The 15064-nt window shown below is 47.3% G+C and overlaps 1 long non-coding RNA gene across 1 annotated transcript; it reads right to left on the bottom strand.

Annotated features, from left to right (window-relative positions):
- Window positions 1-4229: 4229 nt before the first annotated feature.
- LOC133231562 (uncharacterized) lies at window positions 4230-9618 on the bottom strand. The gene is made up of 2 exons (XR_009731162.1): window positions 5177-9618; window positions 4230-4578 (listed from the first exon to the last, which is right to left on the bottom strand). It is a non-coding gene; the product is annotated as an uncharacterized LOC133231562 (long non-coding RNA).
- Window positions 9619-15064: the final 5446 nt, after the last annotated feature.

Below are 15064 nucleotides of genomic sequence, written 5' to 3'. Positions count from 1 at the left end.
CACATGGATGTACAACTTATTCACTCAACAAATATTTGCTGAGCTTTTGTTATGTGTTAGGTAAAACTATCTGGTGACCCTATTCTTGCCCCCATGGGAATTTACTGTCCGGTGGGGAAACTAATAACAAACCCTAAATACAAATGAGCATATAATTATACTTGTGAGTAGTGCTAGGAAGAAGAGCAGAGTGGTCCAAAAGCCTCTAAGCAGAGATCTTTGCCTCATCTGGAAGGTCAGAGGAGACCTTCCTCTCCCAGAGGAATGTTTGATGTGACATTTGAAGGATTCATAGGTTAAGTAGGAAAAATAAGAGATAGTGCATTTTAGACCGAGAAACCTGCATGTGCAAAGGTCCTGGGGTAGAAGGCAGCATGGTGATATCAAGGACTTGAAAGAAGGTCGTTGTGGGGCACTCAAACAAGAAGGAGGATTGGCATGAGATGAGGAGGAAGAGGTCATTAGAGGCTGGTGGATTTTCTCAGAGCTTACAGTTTGAAGAAACAGGGGCTGTGCACAGAGGCTACCATTTTTTGTGTGTTTGAATCAAATGTGGTGATGTGTGAAAGGCATAACAGTGCCTGACATACAGCAGACACTCAACGAATGGTAGCTTCTAATACTGTTCCACTGAACTGTGAATTTGTAGAAGTCAGGGGTTGTATCCATTTCTTCTCAGTTTACAGCCCCTCTATGGAGAAAGAGGACTCAGCAAATGTTTGTGAACCAAGCTAAAAGAGGAAGGTATAGGCCTTGACCAGGAAGCAGGAATAGACATTACTGATTTTTGGAAAGGCTGGTGGAAAACTGAAGGGGGGTTGCACCATAATGATCATTTGTGAATTGGCTCCCCAGCATCCATCCCCTCTGATTTTCATTTGGAGATCTATCATTTCGAGGGAAGTGCCCTTCCCACTGACTCAGTGCGGTGAGGATGGGGCTACATTCACAGCATCAGGGATGAAGTGAGTACAGGAATGGCTTGACCAATCTTTGTATCCATTCTCTTCGTTGTGGTGATTGGCTCATGTATGGGCACATGACATACATTTGTCCAATCGGAATGGGTTTTGGGAGTTACAGTGATCTAGTGCGGATGGGGCTGGAACGTCTCCCCAGAATGAGGGCCTTTCTGAAGGCTGAGCCAATCTAGAGTCCTTGTCACTGAGAGATGAAGAGGGAGAAATCAGTCTGAGAAGGGCCTGGATGTGGGTTCACCCTGACTTCAATGAGGAGACAAGTGAGCTCCATGCTGCGTCTTTTTTGACCCACAGCATGGACACAGGCACACGTGGTGGAGACAAGAGTTCCCAGTAGGAGAGGAGCAGGAAGTGGAGATGTGAGAGCTGAGACAGTTGCAGAGACGTTCATGATAACAATTTTGTAGAGAATGGCCTGGGTCCTTGAGTAACTGCAGGGAGCAGAGCTGCCACCTACCTGGACGATTCACATGGGGACTGTAATGTGAGAAAGACATTGTGTTCCTTAAGCCACTGTGTTGTTGGGTCTCTATGTAAGAGCTGTCTGGCTTGGCACCAACTGATTCATTCTTCCTGATACCCAGCAACCTCCTTCTCATCCTTTGAAACTCAGCTCAAATGTCCTCTCCTCCAGGAAGTCTTCTCTGAACTCATCCAGAAGAGTGATCAGTTCTCCCTGCTCCGTGTTTCAAGGTTGTGTTTCTCTCTCTCTCTTTTTTGCTGTTGTTTTGTTTATTTCTTTTTAATTGAAGGATAATCACTTTATAACATTGGTTTGATTTCTGCCATACATCAATGAACAAGGTTGTGTTTCTAAGTCCCTTCTCCACGCCTCCATCACAGGCCACATCTGATTCTGATGTGCTCCGGTTTTGGAGAGGGTGCCTACCCTGTTGGATTGTGACCCCTTAAGGGCTGAGATTATGAACCCAGATTGTGATTTGACTCATCCATTCATATATCTGTAGAGGTCCACACACTTGCAGGCTGTTTGCAAAATCCTGGGAGATGCAGTGTAGGGATGGGACTTGGAATTTGAGCCCCTGTTCCTGCTTAATTAGTTGAGCTCATGGAAGCATCTCCATCTTGTTCTCCTGTCTCTGGTACTCATTTTGTTAGACCAGATCTAGAACTCAGCCTTGTTCTCTGACTTCCACAAATCCCCCCTCACACAGGCCTTTGTGTGGGTAGCAGATTTTACTAAAGATTTGATGAGCGTGGGAGGAGGGTTTTAATATCTAAAGTTGGTTCTTATTTTATTCTTTTTCAGCAACTTGTGAATTTCCTTAGTAAGATTTGTAGCAATTTGTCATTATTTTGTTTATCTGTCTTTTTACTTTTTGTGTGTTCTTTTTCTTCCCCTATGATGTTGTAATAAGGACTGATCTTGCTCATCATCCTGTTTATAGTGCTCAGTCCTGGTAGGCAGTAGACTGACCTCAGTTGAATGAATGAATGAATGTGAATTTGGACATCTGTCTGAAAAGCTCTTCCACCATGGGGAGATTTTCATCCAGCTCACCCCCTCCAGTTTTTCCAGGCCTTTTCCTGTTTCTCATTTTTTTTTTGTATCAGTTTGTCCCCCAACATTCTTCTCACCCTGTATGTGGAAAATGTTCTATTCTTTCTAGCCCCTACTCCTAAACCCATCGCAAATCTAACCCCCTAAGGCATTCAGAAACAAGACATCTTTTATATAAGGATATCTCCACTTCTTAAGACACAGCCATGATTTTAAGTTTCCTCTAGCATGACCATTTCATCCCTAGTACCCTGTACAGGGCCTGGCACAGTAGAAGCTGAGGCTATACACATGTGTGTTAAATTCAAGGGAATGGAGAGACTTTAGATGGTGTGACAGACTAAAGACGGCCACAATTTCTTTGCCAGTCCTCTTGTTAAGAGATAGGGTTAGTGGTTCCCCTTCTTGAATGTCGACCAGCCAGTGGCTATTTTGACCAATGGATTATAGTGGAAGACATGCTGTACCAGTTCCAAACCTAGCTTTTATGAAGACTGGAAGTGCCACCTTGGGTTTTTGAAGCTCTGAATCACCCTGTGAAACTCCAGTGATTCTGCTGGAGAGACCATGTGGAGAGACCCTGAGACAACAGGGAGATGGGCCCAGTTGAGCTCAGTCTTGTTGCTGATGCCATCCAGACAGCAAGCATGTGAGGGCAGCCTTGTGGGTGCCTAGGACTCTCAGACCGAACTCATCACCCGTTAACTACTGTTGCCCAGTAACTATGGTTGGTGCCATGGAGCAGAATAACCCACCCAAATCCTTGATCCCCCCCCGCCAAGTTGTGAGATATATTAAAATGTTTTAAGCTACAACATTTTGAGTTGATTTGTTAGGCAGCAATAGGTCACTGGAACAGAGGGAGCAAGCCCCTTGGGGAGCCAGGCCAAGGATGCTGGCTGGGCCACCAGCAGGACTCAGAAGGGTGGGCAGGTGACACTCTGGTGGGAAAAGGAAAGCAAAGAGAGCTTCATTTGCACTCTAATGGGGCTGTGGCTGGAGGAACAGGTAGTCAGTGGCCACCTCACCTCTCCCTGGCTGGCCCAAGCTTAGAGAGTCCTTGATGGTCCTTGGCATTGACCTCAGAGTGGAGGTGTCAACGTACCTTGTACTGATGACATGGGTCAGAAAAGCTACATATATAGAGGTCCTACTCAGTGCCAGGCACAGTGATGCATGGGTCCTTATAAACCCAGTACAACCCAGAGAGAGAGATGCGTCTATATAAGTAAAACTAAGGCTTGGAGAGGGTAAGTGAGCTGCCCAGGGACAGAGCTGGGGTTGGATTCTACGCTGTCTATTCCAAAGCTCCAGCTATGGCACTGTGACCTGGCCACATTAGAGGGGTCAGAGGGATTTGAGGACCTCATTGTGGTAGTGGTGACCACAGCTCCCAGGGGTGTGACATGTGCATTCACCCAGGAGACGAGGCTGTGTTGCCCCCTGCCAGGATGAGGGTTTTTACGTTTTTTCCATGGAAAAGAAGGTGGGGGATGTTGGGGAGCCCAGGTTCCCTAAAACCCAGGGAATTAGGCCAGTAATTCTTACCATGCTGCAGGACCCAGGCAAAGAGGCAGGATCTCTGCCCGCAGGAGAACAGGGCATTAGAGTGGGAAAACAGGAGTCCAGTCATGGGCTGGGTGGCCCGGCGAAGGAAAGGGCCCTCTGCCTCACCGAACCTCAATTTCCTCGTTTGTAGAAGGGAATAACCACAGTATCCGCCCTGCTATTCTTTCACTCATTCATTTATTCATTCGTTCATTCTCTCACTTACTCAACAAGCACCTACTGAGCACCGACAGGACCAGGCTGGATGCAGCAGTGTGCCAGTGACATCCAGACCCCTGGCCAGTGCTTGCAGTCATGGAATGGGGACAGATGATGGTCCTCAGACCCAGAACAGCTCCTTTTCCATCTGGGAGCTCTCTTTTCACTTCCGGGCAACGGCAGTGCTTATCACAGTGGAGGCTCAGAGATACTTCCTGGGGCCTCTGGGTGCAGGCCGCAGGGAGGTGAGCAGAACTTGGGATGGAGAGGAGGCAGAAATGGATGGTGGCTGATTCTCAAGGCCAAGTCCTGCGACAGTGAAATGGGTCCTCTGCCCGTGGCCATCTCAGGAGGGCGGGCTGGGCTGCAGAGGCAGATGGAGGAAGACTGGGTCTGGCTGGTTGAGGGGGCCTCTGGGAGCCCCTCTGGGGTTCGGAACTGAGATTCAAGTCCTACCAGACTGCTCCAGAGTGTGGTCTGTCAAGGAGGCCTCAGGCCACCCCAAAATAGAGTGAGTTCTTTCCCTGTGTAGTTTTTACAATTTCCAAAGCTCTTACCCTTTATGGCCTGAAAATATACATTAAGAGGGTCATTTTCCAGATGGGAATATTGAGGCTCAGACCAGCGGCTGGCTTGTCTAAAGTGATCCATTAAACTGAGACAAGAACTCACCTTCCTGGTCCCCTAGTGCTCTGTCTCACCCTGACTCCTCTCCTCTCCCTACTGACCTTCTCCCCGTGCAGTCCCATTGACCCCAGCTCCCCATCTACCTTCTCCTTGGGGCCCTGAGCGCCCCCGCCATCCCCATCCATGGTGATTCAGGAGCTGCCATCTTTCAGGAAGTGGGGAGATGCGAGGGAAGAGCAGGCGTGCAGGCTGGAGTGCAATCCTACCTCCTCACACTCACCCCAGGCAGGCAGAGAGGACACCTTCTGTGCCTGGAGGCCAGGGGGCGGAACTCACGCTGCATCTCTCATTTTCAGGAGCACCTGTGATTCTCAGAGAACCCTGCCTGGTGAGGAATTTTACAAGTGAGGGATTTTTATCAAGAAATGATAAGACATGACTAAGATTTCCCAGTTACCAGGTGCCAGAGCCAGGACACTAACCCTGGTCTGGTTCTGCATAACCCTGGTTATTCTGCAGAGCCCTTTCTGAGTCTGGTGCCAAGAGAGGGAGGGTGGTGTCTGGGCAGCAGGATGGTCAGGCATTCGCGGGGGGAAGTGGGAGTCCAGGTGTCTGGAGGCAGTGTAGATATGGCACCAGCCAGCAGGTGTCGCTGTGACAGCCGTGCTCCCCAGAGTTCCCCCCGGAAGGAGGCAGAGTGAGAGCACGCAAAAGCAAGATTAGGATTTTTGTGAAAACAAGCAAGAGACAGCAAGGGTAAAACAGGGGCTATACCTCTACTGGAGATGGTGGGGAGGATGAACAATATCACTCATGAGGAGTCCGGCCAGGCGTTCAACAAGCAGGCGTCATCCCCCTTTACCACCTGTGCAATCTTAATTTCTCTGTGGCTCAGTTTCCCCATCCACCAAATGGGAATTACAGCAGCTGCCTCACAGGCTCTCTGTGAGGATTAAGGGAGTTGATGTAACCCCAGCACACGGTAAGGGCTCGGTGAGGTTTAGTGTTGGCTATATTCCTCCTGTCAGTAGCATCCTCTCCTGTTGGGCCTCACAGCTTTATTTCCCACCACCCTCACAAACCCCACCAGTCACACTGAGGACCCTCCGTACACACAAGAGCAGGAAGCCAAGAATGTGGACAAAAATGCATATAAGGTGTACTCACCCGGAGGGTGAGGGACTTTGGAAGTCCTTATCCTTGGCAGGTGACATACTATGTCTAGAAAACCCTAAAGATGCCACACCAAAACTACTAGAACGGAAACATGAATTCAGCAAGGTAAAAGGATACAAGATTAACATACAGATGGACTTCCCTGGTGGCATACTGGATACGAATCTGCCTGCCAGTGCAGGCAACACAAGTTCAATCCTTGGTCCAAGAAGATTCCACATGGGTGGAGCAACTAAGCCCGTAAGCCACAACCACTGAGCCTGAATTCTAGGGCCCTTGAACTGTAACCACTGAGCCCTTGCACCCAGAACCTGTTCTCCACAACAAGAGGTCAGCGCAGTGAGACCTGAACATTGCAACGAAGAGTAGCCCCCACTTGCCACAACCAGAGAAAACCCACACACAGCAACAAAGACCCAGCACAACCAAAAAAAAAAAAAAAAAGATTAACATACAGAAATCTATTGCATTTCTTTACACTAATAATGAAATATCAGAAAGGGATAATAAAAACAAAATCCCTTTAAAAATCACATTAAAAAAAAAAAAGCAAACAGGAATAAACCTGACCAAGGAAGTGAAAGGTTTATATACTGAGAACTATAAGATAGTGTTAAAGGAAATTAAAGATGACTCCCGGGTAGCTCATACAGTAAAGAAACTGCCTGAAATGTGGGCAACCTGGGTTCGATCCCTGGGTTGGGAAGATCCCAGAGAAAGAAATGGCAACCCACTCCAGTATCCTTGCCTGGGAAATCCCATGGACGAAGGAGCCTGATGGGCTACAGTCCATGGGGTCACAAAGAATCGAACATGACTGAGCAACTAATGCTTTCATAGAAATGGAGAGAGATCCCATGCTCTTGGATTGGAAGAATTAATATTGCTAAAATGGCCATAGTGAACTTCCCTGGTGGTTCAGTGGTTAAGATCAGTCTGCCAATGGTGGAGACAGAGATTCCATCCTTGATCTGGGAAGATTCCGCATGCCAGGGGGCAACTAAGTCCGTGCACCACAGCTACTGAGCTGGAGCGTTAGAGTCCATGAGCCACAACCACTGAAGCCCACGTGCCTTAGAGCCTGTGCTCTGCAGCAAGAGAAGCCTCTGCAATCGGAAGCCTGTGCAACACAATGAAGAGTAGCCTCTGCTTTCTCTGGCAACTAGACAAAGGCCATACACAGCAATGAAGACCTAGCACAGACAAAAGTAATTAAGATAAGATCATTAAAACATCAAATTGTTTGCTTCCTAAAAAAATAAAAATGACCATAGTACTCAAAGCAATATACAGATGTAATGCAATCCTTATCCATGTCCTTATCTATGAAACGGTGACATTAGCAGCGAATGAGCCATTGACACAAGTGAAACCTCGAGTCCAGTGCCTGGCACGGTAGCTGCAGGACTTGGTGCTGGGGCTAGAGGCTTGGGAATCCCCGGTCTCTTATAATCACCAACCATTTGTGATTCTTAATCTGATATTTGGGAGCCTCTGTAGCAGATTGGGGTCCTTGTGACCTCGCAGTATTTCTGAAAGCCAGAGAACCATCTCGTACTGAAATGGGAAGAGGTCATCAAGCTGATAAAGGATCCAGTGCTCCAGGAGGTCATGTGGTGAGTCCTGCCCCACAGAGCTGGGACAGCTGCCTTGAGTAGTTGGGAAACAAATTATGAATCAATGCTCTCTTTTAAAAAAAAATCAGGTGAGGATGAGCATGGTAATTTCAAAAGTCTGGAGCCACTGATGTAGCTTCATTCCTCCCTTCTCCCCAGGGCCATTGTCTGGGCAGAAACACCAACGCCCTAGTTTGGAGCCTGAAGATCCCAGTCTCGGAAGCAGCCCATCATTTGATGAGACAAGGGTCAGGAGGTGTCATTTTCGTGTTATGATGGAAAGGAACTAACATTTATCTGGGACCTTCTATATGTCAAGTGTGTTACAGGTATTCTCATTATCACAATAAACCTTTCAGATACTGCGCCATTTTACACATGAGAAAAAATGAGGCTCAAGTTAAGTGATTTACCCAAGTCTCACTCATCCCTCCTTTATGACTTAACTCACTTTATTTCTTCTGTCTAGAGAGGCAGTTCCCCGCTGAGGGCAATGTCGCCCCGCAGGGATATCTGGCAATTGTCACTACTGAGGGTGGGGCTACATCCGGTGAGTGGAGCCCAAGGTCGCTGCTGAACATCCTACAGTGTACGGGATAGCTTCCCAAGGCAAGGAAGCACCTGGCCCCAAGTTCAGACAGTAAAGAATCTGCCTGCAGTGCAGGAGACCCAGGTTCGATCCCTCAGTTGAGAAGAGCCTCTGGAGGAGGGCATTTGGCAACCCACTTCAGTATTCTTGCCTGGAGAATCCCATGGACAGAGGAGCCTGGCGGGCTACAGTCCATGGGGTTGCAGAGTCGGACACGACGGAGCAACTAACACTACTACTATTAGGTTGAAATAATGTGGAGCTGGAGAAACTCTGACCTAGAGAAATCCAGGCGCTTCCCTCTGGGTCACTCCAGGAGGCCCTCCTTGAGTCCCCACTGGGAGAGGTTGCCCCTCCTCACCACCCCTGCAGCTACTGTCTGTCCTAATAGGTGCTGATCATGCTGCCTCGAATCAGAGCTTTCAGTGAATGGTGCTGGATTGATAATCAATAAATGCTTGTTGGCTTAACACACAAGACAAGGCACTGCCTGTCTATTAACTCCTTGCTTCAATTAGACTGGCAATTCCTAGCATTTTAGGACTGGAAAGAAATACCCTGAGGCCTCTTTGTTCTGGCCATCCTAACTGAGCACTACCATCCCTCACCTGGATTGTCTTGATAGCATCTGACCTGGTCTCCATGCTCCAGTCCTTGACCTCTTACAGTGTAGTCTTCATACAGTATCCCAAGGGATTCTTCCTAGTTCTATAGTTTCCCATCTCAGATCAGAAACTAAAGCCCTTATGGTGTTGTTCAAGCCAATACAGTGTCAGACATTCACACCCTTATCTCTCTGACTTTGTCTCCTCCCACTCTCCCCTTTCCTTGCTTTGAGCCACACTAGCCTCCTTCGGCCCGGAGGAGCAACCCCACGCCCGAGGCCAGGGGCGGTGGCCGGGAGGACCAACCCCACGTCCAAGGAGCCGTGGCTGTGCGGGCGCAGGAGGGCCTAGAGGAGCTATCCCACGTTGAAGGTCAGGAAGGGCAGCGGTGAGGAGATACTCCTCGTCCAAGGTAAGGAGCAATGGCTGTGCTTTGCTGGAGCAGCCATGAAGAGATACCCTATGCCCAAGGTAAGAGAAACCCAAGTAAGATGGTAGGTGTTGCAAGAGGGCATCAGAGGGCAAACACACTGAAACCATACTCACAGAAAACTAGTCAATCTAATCACACTAGGACCACAGCCTTGTCTAACTCAATGAAACTAAGCCATGCCCATGTGGCCACCCAAGATGGGCGGGTCATGGGGGAGAGATCTGACAGAATGTGGTCCACTGGAGAAGGGAATGGCAAACCACTTCAGTATTCTTGCCTTGAGAACCCCATGAACAGTATGAAAAGGCAAAATGATAGGATACTGAAAGAGAAACTCCCCAGGTCAGTAGGTGCCCAATATGCTACTGGAGATCAGTGGAGAAATAACTCCAGAAAGAATGAAGGGATGGAGCCAAAGCAAAAACAATACCCAGCTGTGGATGTGACTGGTGATAGAAGCAAGGTCTGATGCTGTAAAGAGCAATATTGCATAGGAACCTGGAATGTCAGGTCCATGAATCAAGGCAAATTGGAAGTGGTCAAACAAGAGATGGCAAGAGTGAATGTTGACATTCTAGGAATCAGCGAACTGAAATGGACTGGAATGGGTGAATTTAACTCGGATGACCATTATATCTACTATTGCGGGCAGGAATCCCTCAGAAGAAATGGAGTAGCCATCATGGTCAACAAAAGAGTCTGAAATGCAGTACTTGGATGCAATCTCAAAAATGACAGAATGATCTCTGTTCGTTTCCAAGGCAAACCATTCAATATCACAGTAATCCAAGTCTATGCCCCAACCAGTAACGCTGAAGAAGCTGAAGTTGAATGGTTCTATGAAGACCTACAAGACCTTTTAGAACTAACACCCAAAAAAGATGTCCTTTTCATTATAGGTGACTGGAATGCAAAAGTAGGAAGTCAAGAAACACCTGGAGTAACAGGCAAATTTGGCCTTGGAATATGGAATGAAGCAGGGCAAAGATTAATAGAGTTTTGCCAAGAAAATGCACTGGTCATAGCAAACACCCTCTTCCAACAACACAAGAGAAGACTCTATACATGGACATCACCAGATGGTCAACACTGAAATCAGATTGATTATATTCTTTGCAGCCAAAGATGGAGAAGCTCTATACAGTCAGCAAAAACAAGACCAGGAGCTGACTGTGGCTCAGACCATGAACTCCTTATTGCCAAATTCAGACTGAAATTGAAGAAAGTAAGGAAAACCACTAGACCATTCAGGTATGACCTAAATCAAATCCCTTATGATTATACAGTGGAAGTGAGAAATAGATTTAAGGGCCTAGATCTGATAGATAGAGTGCCTGATGAACTATGGAATGAGGTTCGTGACATTGTTCAGGAGACAGGGATCAAGACCATCCCCATGGAATAGAAATGCAAAAAGGCAAAATGGCTGTCTGGGGAGGCCTTACAAATAGCTGTGAAAAGAAGAGAAGTGAAAAGCAAAGGAGAAAAGGAAAGGTATAAACATCTGAATGCAGAGTTCCAAAGAATAGCAAGGAGAGATAAGAAAGCCTTCTTCAGCGATCAATGCAAAGAAATAGAGGAAAACAACAGAAGATACCAAAGGAACATTTCAAGCAAAGATGGGCTCAATAAAGGACAGAAATGGTATGGACCTAACAGAAGCAGTAGATATTAAGAAGAGGTGGCAAGAATACACAGAAGAACTGTACAAAAAAGATCTTCATGACCCAGATAATCACGATGGTGTGATCACTGACCTAGAGCCAGACATCTTGGAATGTGAAGTCAAGTGGGCCTTAGAAAGCATCACTACAAACAAAGCTAGTGGAGGTGATAGAATTCCAGTTGAGCTATTCCAAATCCTGAAAGATGATGCTGTGAAAGTGCTGCACTCAGTATGCCAGCAAATTTGGAAAACTCAGCAGTGGCCCCAGGACTGGAAAAGGTCAGTTTTCATTTCAATCCCAAAGAAAGGCAATGCCAAAGAATACTCAAACTACCGCACAATTGTACTCATCTCACACGCTAGTAAAGTAATGCTCAAAATTCTCCAAGCCAGGCTTCAGCAATATGTGAACCATGAACTTCCTGATGTTCAAGCTGGTTTTAGAAAAGGCAGAGGAACCAGAGATCAAATTGCCAACATCCGCTGGATCATGGAAAAAGCAAGAGAGTTTCAGAAAAACATCTATTTCTGCTTTATTGACTGTGCCAAAGCCTTTGACTGTGTAGATCACAATAAACTGTGGAAAATCCTGAAAGAGATGGGAATACCAGACCACCTGACCTGCCTCTTGAGAAATCTGTATGCAGGTCAGGAAGCAACAGTTAGAACTGGACATGGAACAACACACTGGTTCCAAATAGGAAAAGGAGTTCGTCAAGGCTGTATATTGTCACCCTGTTTATTTATCTTATATGCAAAGTACATCATGAGAAATGCTGGACTGGAAGAAACACAAGCTGGAATCAAGATTGCTGGGAGAAATATCAATAACCTCAGATATGCAGATGACACCACCCTTATGGCAGAAAGTGAAGAAGAACTAAAAAGCCTCTTGATGAAAGTGAAAGTGGAGAGTGAAAAAGTTGGCTTAAAGCTCAACATTCAGAAAACTAAGATCATGGCATCCAGTCCCATCACTTCATGGGAAATAGATGGGGAAACAGTGTCAGACTTTATTTTTCTGGGCTCCAAAATCACTGCAGATGGTGATTGCAGCCATGAAATTAAAAGATGCTTACTCCTTGGAAGGAAAGTTATGACCAACCTAGATAACATATTCAAAAGCAGAGACATTACTTTGCCAACAAAGATTCATCTAGTCAAGGCTATGGGTTTTCCTGTGGTCATGTATGGATGTGAGAGTTGGACTGTGAAGAAGGCTGAGCACCGAAGAATTGATGCTTTTGAACTGTGGTGTTGGAGAAGACTCTTGAGAGTCCCTTGGACTGCAAGGAGATCCAACCAGTCCATTCTGAAGGAGATCAGCCCTGGGATTTCTTTGGAAGGAATGATGCTAAAGCTGAAACTCCAGTACTTTGGCCACCTCATGCGAAGAGTTGACTCATTGGAAAAGACTCTGATGCTGGGAGGGTTTGGGGGCAAGAGGAGAAGGGGACGGCAGAGGATGAGATGGCTGGATAGCATCACTGACTTGATGGATGTGAGTCTCAGTGAACTCCGGGAGTTGGTGATGGACAGGGAGGCCTGGCGTGCTGCGATTCATGGGGTCACAAAGAGTCAGACACAACTGAGCGACTTGTCTGATCTGAGCCTCCTTGCTTCCTTCTAGTATTCGGGCTTCTACCTCAGGGCCTTTGTACTTGCTATTCCCTTTGTCTTCTAACTTCTTCAGGTATTTTATCAAAACAATTTCTCAGGGACTTCCCTGACAGTCCAGTGGTTAAGACTCTGCACTCCCAATGCAAGGAGTGTGGGTTTGATCCCTGGTCACTTGGGGAACCAAGATCCCACATGCCATACAGTGCATGGCCAGGGGGAAGAAACCTTTCTGACGGACTTGATGTCCAATTTAAAACCAGAATTGATCCCTATCCTGCCTTCCCTGCCCTGCCCTCTTTTGCTCCACGACAATTATCTGACAAACCATATAATTTACTGCTCTGCCTTTGTGTGTATCCTCCCATAGATTCCCCCCAGGAGAGCAGTGATTATGTCCTGCTTTGTTCACTTCATATCCCCAGTGCCTGGTACACAGTAAATTCTTAATCAATATTTGAAGAATGAATTCAGATGCTCGGGTCTCAGTGAATTGGAATCTGGTACATGAGTGGAGCCCAGAAATCTGTATTTTAAAAACACACCCCAAGTACAGGTAGGGTGGAGAAGTCCCATCCCAGAACGTCAGCAGTAAAGAAACCCAGGAGTATTCTGCCAAGTCCAGTTCTCTCATGTCATGACAAAGTCGCCAAGGCCAGAGGTGGGGAGGAGGGGCCCCAGGTCCCAGGGTGAGGAGAGGGCAGAGGGAATCTCAAACTTCAGTATTGGAAGGCCAACACAGGGCTGTCTCTGCACCTCGTCGGCCTGGACCTCATCAGACTGGTATCAGGGGAATCGCTGAGTCTGAGACTCGGGGCACGGTGTGGTCCCCAGCTCAGGTGGTGGTGGGCAAACTCAGACCTGTCTTTGCTCAAACTAACCTAGTGGTGAAGTTGTCAGTGTTAAAGTTCAAGAGTTGATCCTACCTTTTGACACGATTAACCCATTTTTAAAAAAATTTAAGACTGTAACAAGTATTAACAAATGAAATTTAAACTTTAGAGGTCTTAGAGTAGAGTTCTGCGGGGGATGGAAGGCATAATTTGGGTAGGCCTTCCATGACCCTGGTAGCTCAGACGGTAAAGTGTCTGCCTACAATGCAGGAGACCCAGGTTCGATCCCTGGGTCGGGAAGATCCCCTGAAGGAAAGCAACCCACTCCAGTACTCTTGCCTGGAAAATCCCATGGACTGAGCAGCCTGGTAGGCTACAGTCCATGGGGTCGCAAAGAGTCGGACACAACTGAGCGACTTCACTTCACTTCCATGACCCTGGAGGAGGGAGTTTCAAAAATGTTTGGAGGCCTCTTTACCTGGTTCTAGAATTTCCCAAACCTGGATCACTCTGGGCACTTGGGAAAAACATAGGTTCCTGCTGCTGCCCAGATGTTGGGTTCAGTGTGGCTCAGATCAGGCTTAGGAATTTGGATTTTTAAGGCATTCTTATGCTCTGTAAACGTGAGAAGCTTGGCCTGTCAAGCGCCAGTAGCCTGTGGAGTAATGAACCTTACAAGGCAACGAGATCTGGTGTCAGGCACTCCCTCTGTTTAGAAACAGGAAGACCCCATCCTAACTTATTCAAGCAAACACTAGTCTGTCTACAAATCCCAGGAGACTCTTGTGCTTGTCAAATGCACCTTGGGGAATTCGTATTTTAGTGCTTCAAAGAATGGCTTGGGCACCTTTATGACTCAATAGTCATTGGAAGATCTATCCTAGCTGGATTATTCGAATGTGCAGAGGTTGCTGGGAAATGGCCCCAGGGCAGCAGAAGCTGCACTTGGTCTTCGTTGCTGCACGTGGGCGTCTCTTTACCCTGGCTCTTGTTGCAGAGCACGGGCTCTAGGGTGCATGGGCTTCAGTAATCGTGGCATACAGGCTTAGTTGCCCTGCAGCATGTGGCATCTTCCCTGACCAGGGATCGAACCTGTGTCTCCTGCATTGGCAGGCGGATTCTTAACCACTGGACCACCAGGGAAGTCCCTGTGCTGGGCTTTGTGGGAAGGCCAAACTAACTAGTTTCTAGAGTGATGAACGGGGACCAAGGGATGCCTGAGTCCTACAGTTCATGCTGATCATGACTCTACTGCAGGGGCCATCCCAAGTTTATACACATAGAGCTCCTGGTCACACACACACCTCCAAGAACACATGTTTACACAGAGAAGAAGGAAACCCTAAACTTCTTCCAGACAAAACACTGCTTCCTGCTTCCCTCCTCTAACCCACTGTTCCAGCCCTGCCAGTTCTCGCTAGAGGACAGTTCTGAGTAGCTTCTGCTGAAAGTCCTTCAATAGCTACCCCCCGACACCTACCCCCAACCCCCCACCCCCGGGTTTGACATTCTGATGCACTCTGGTTTGACATTCAGGGCTACAGGATAGGACTCCTTCCCTGTGGAAGGTAGAATAATGACCTCCCGCCCTGGGAAAGATGTTCCCATTCTAATTTCTGGAAACTGTGAATGT

This window comes from Bos javanicus, chromosome 2 (genome assembly GCF_032452875.1).
Source record: "Bos javanicus breed banteng chromosome 2, ARS-OSU_banteng_1.0, whole genome shotgun sequence".
Taxonomy (NCBI): domain Eukaryota; kingdom Metazoa; phylum Chordata; class Mammalia; order Artiodactyla; family Bovidae; genus Bos; species Bos javanicus.
This window is presented reverse-complemented; position numbering and strand designations above follow the sequence as displayed.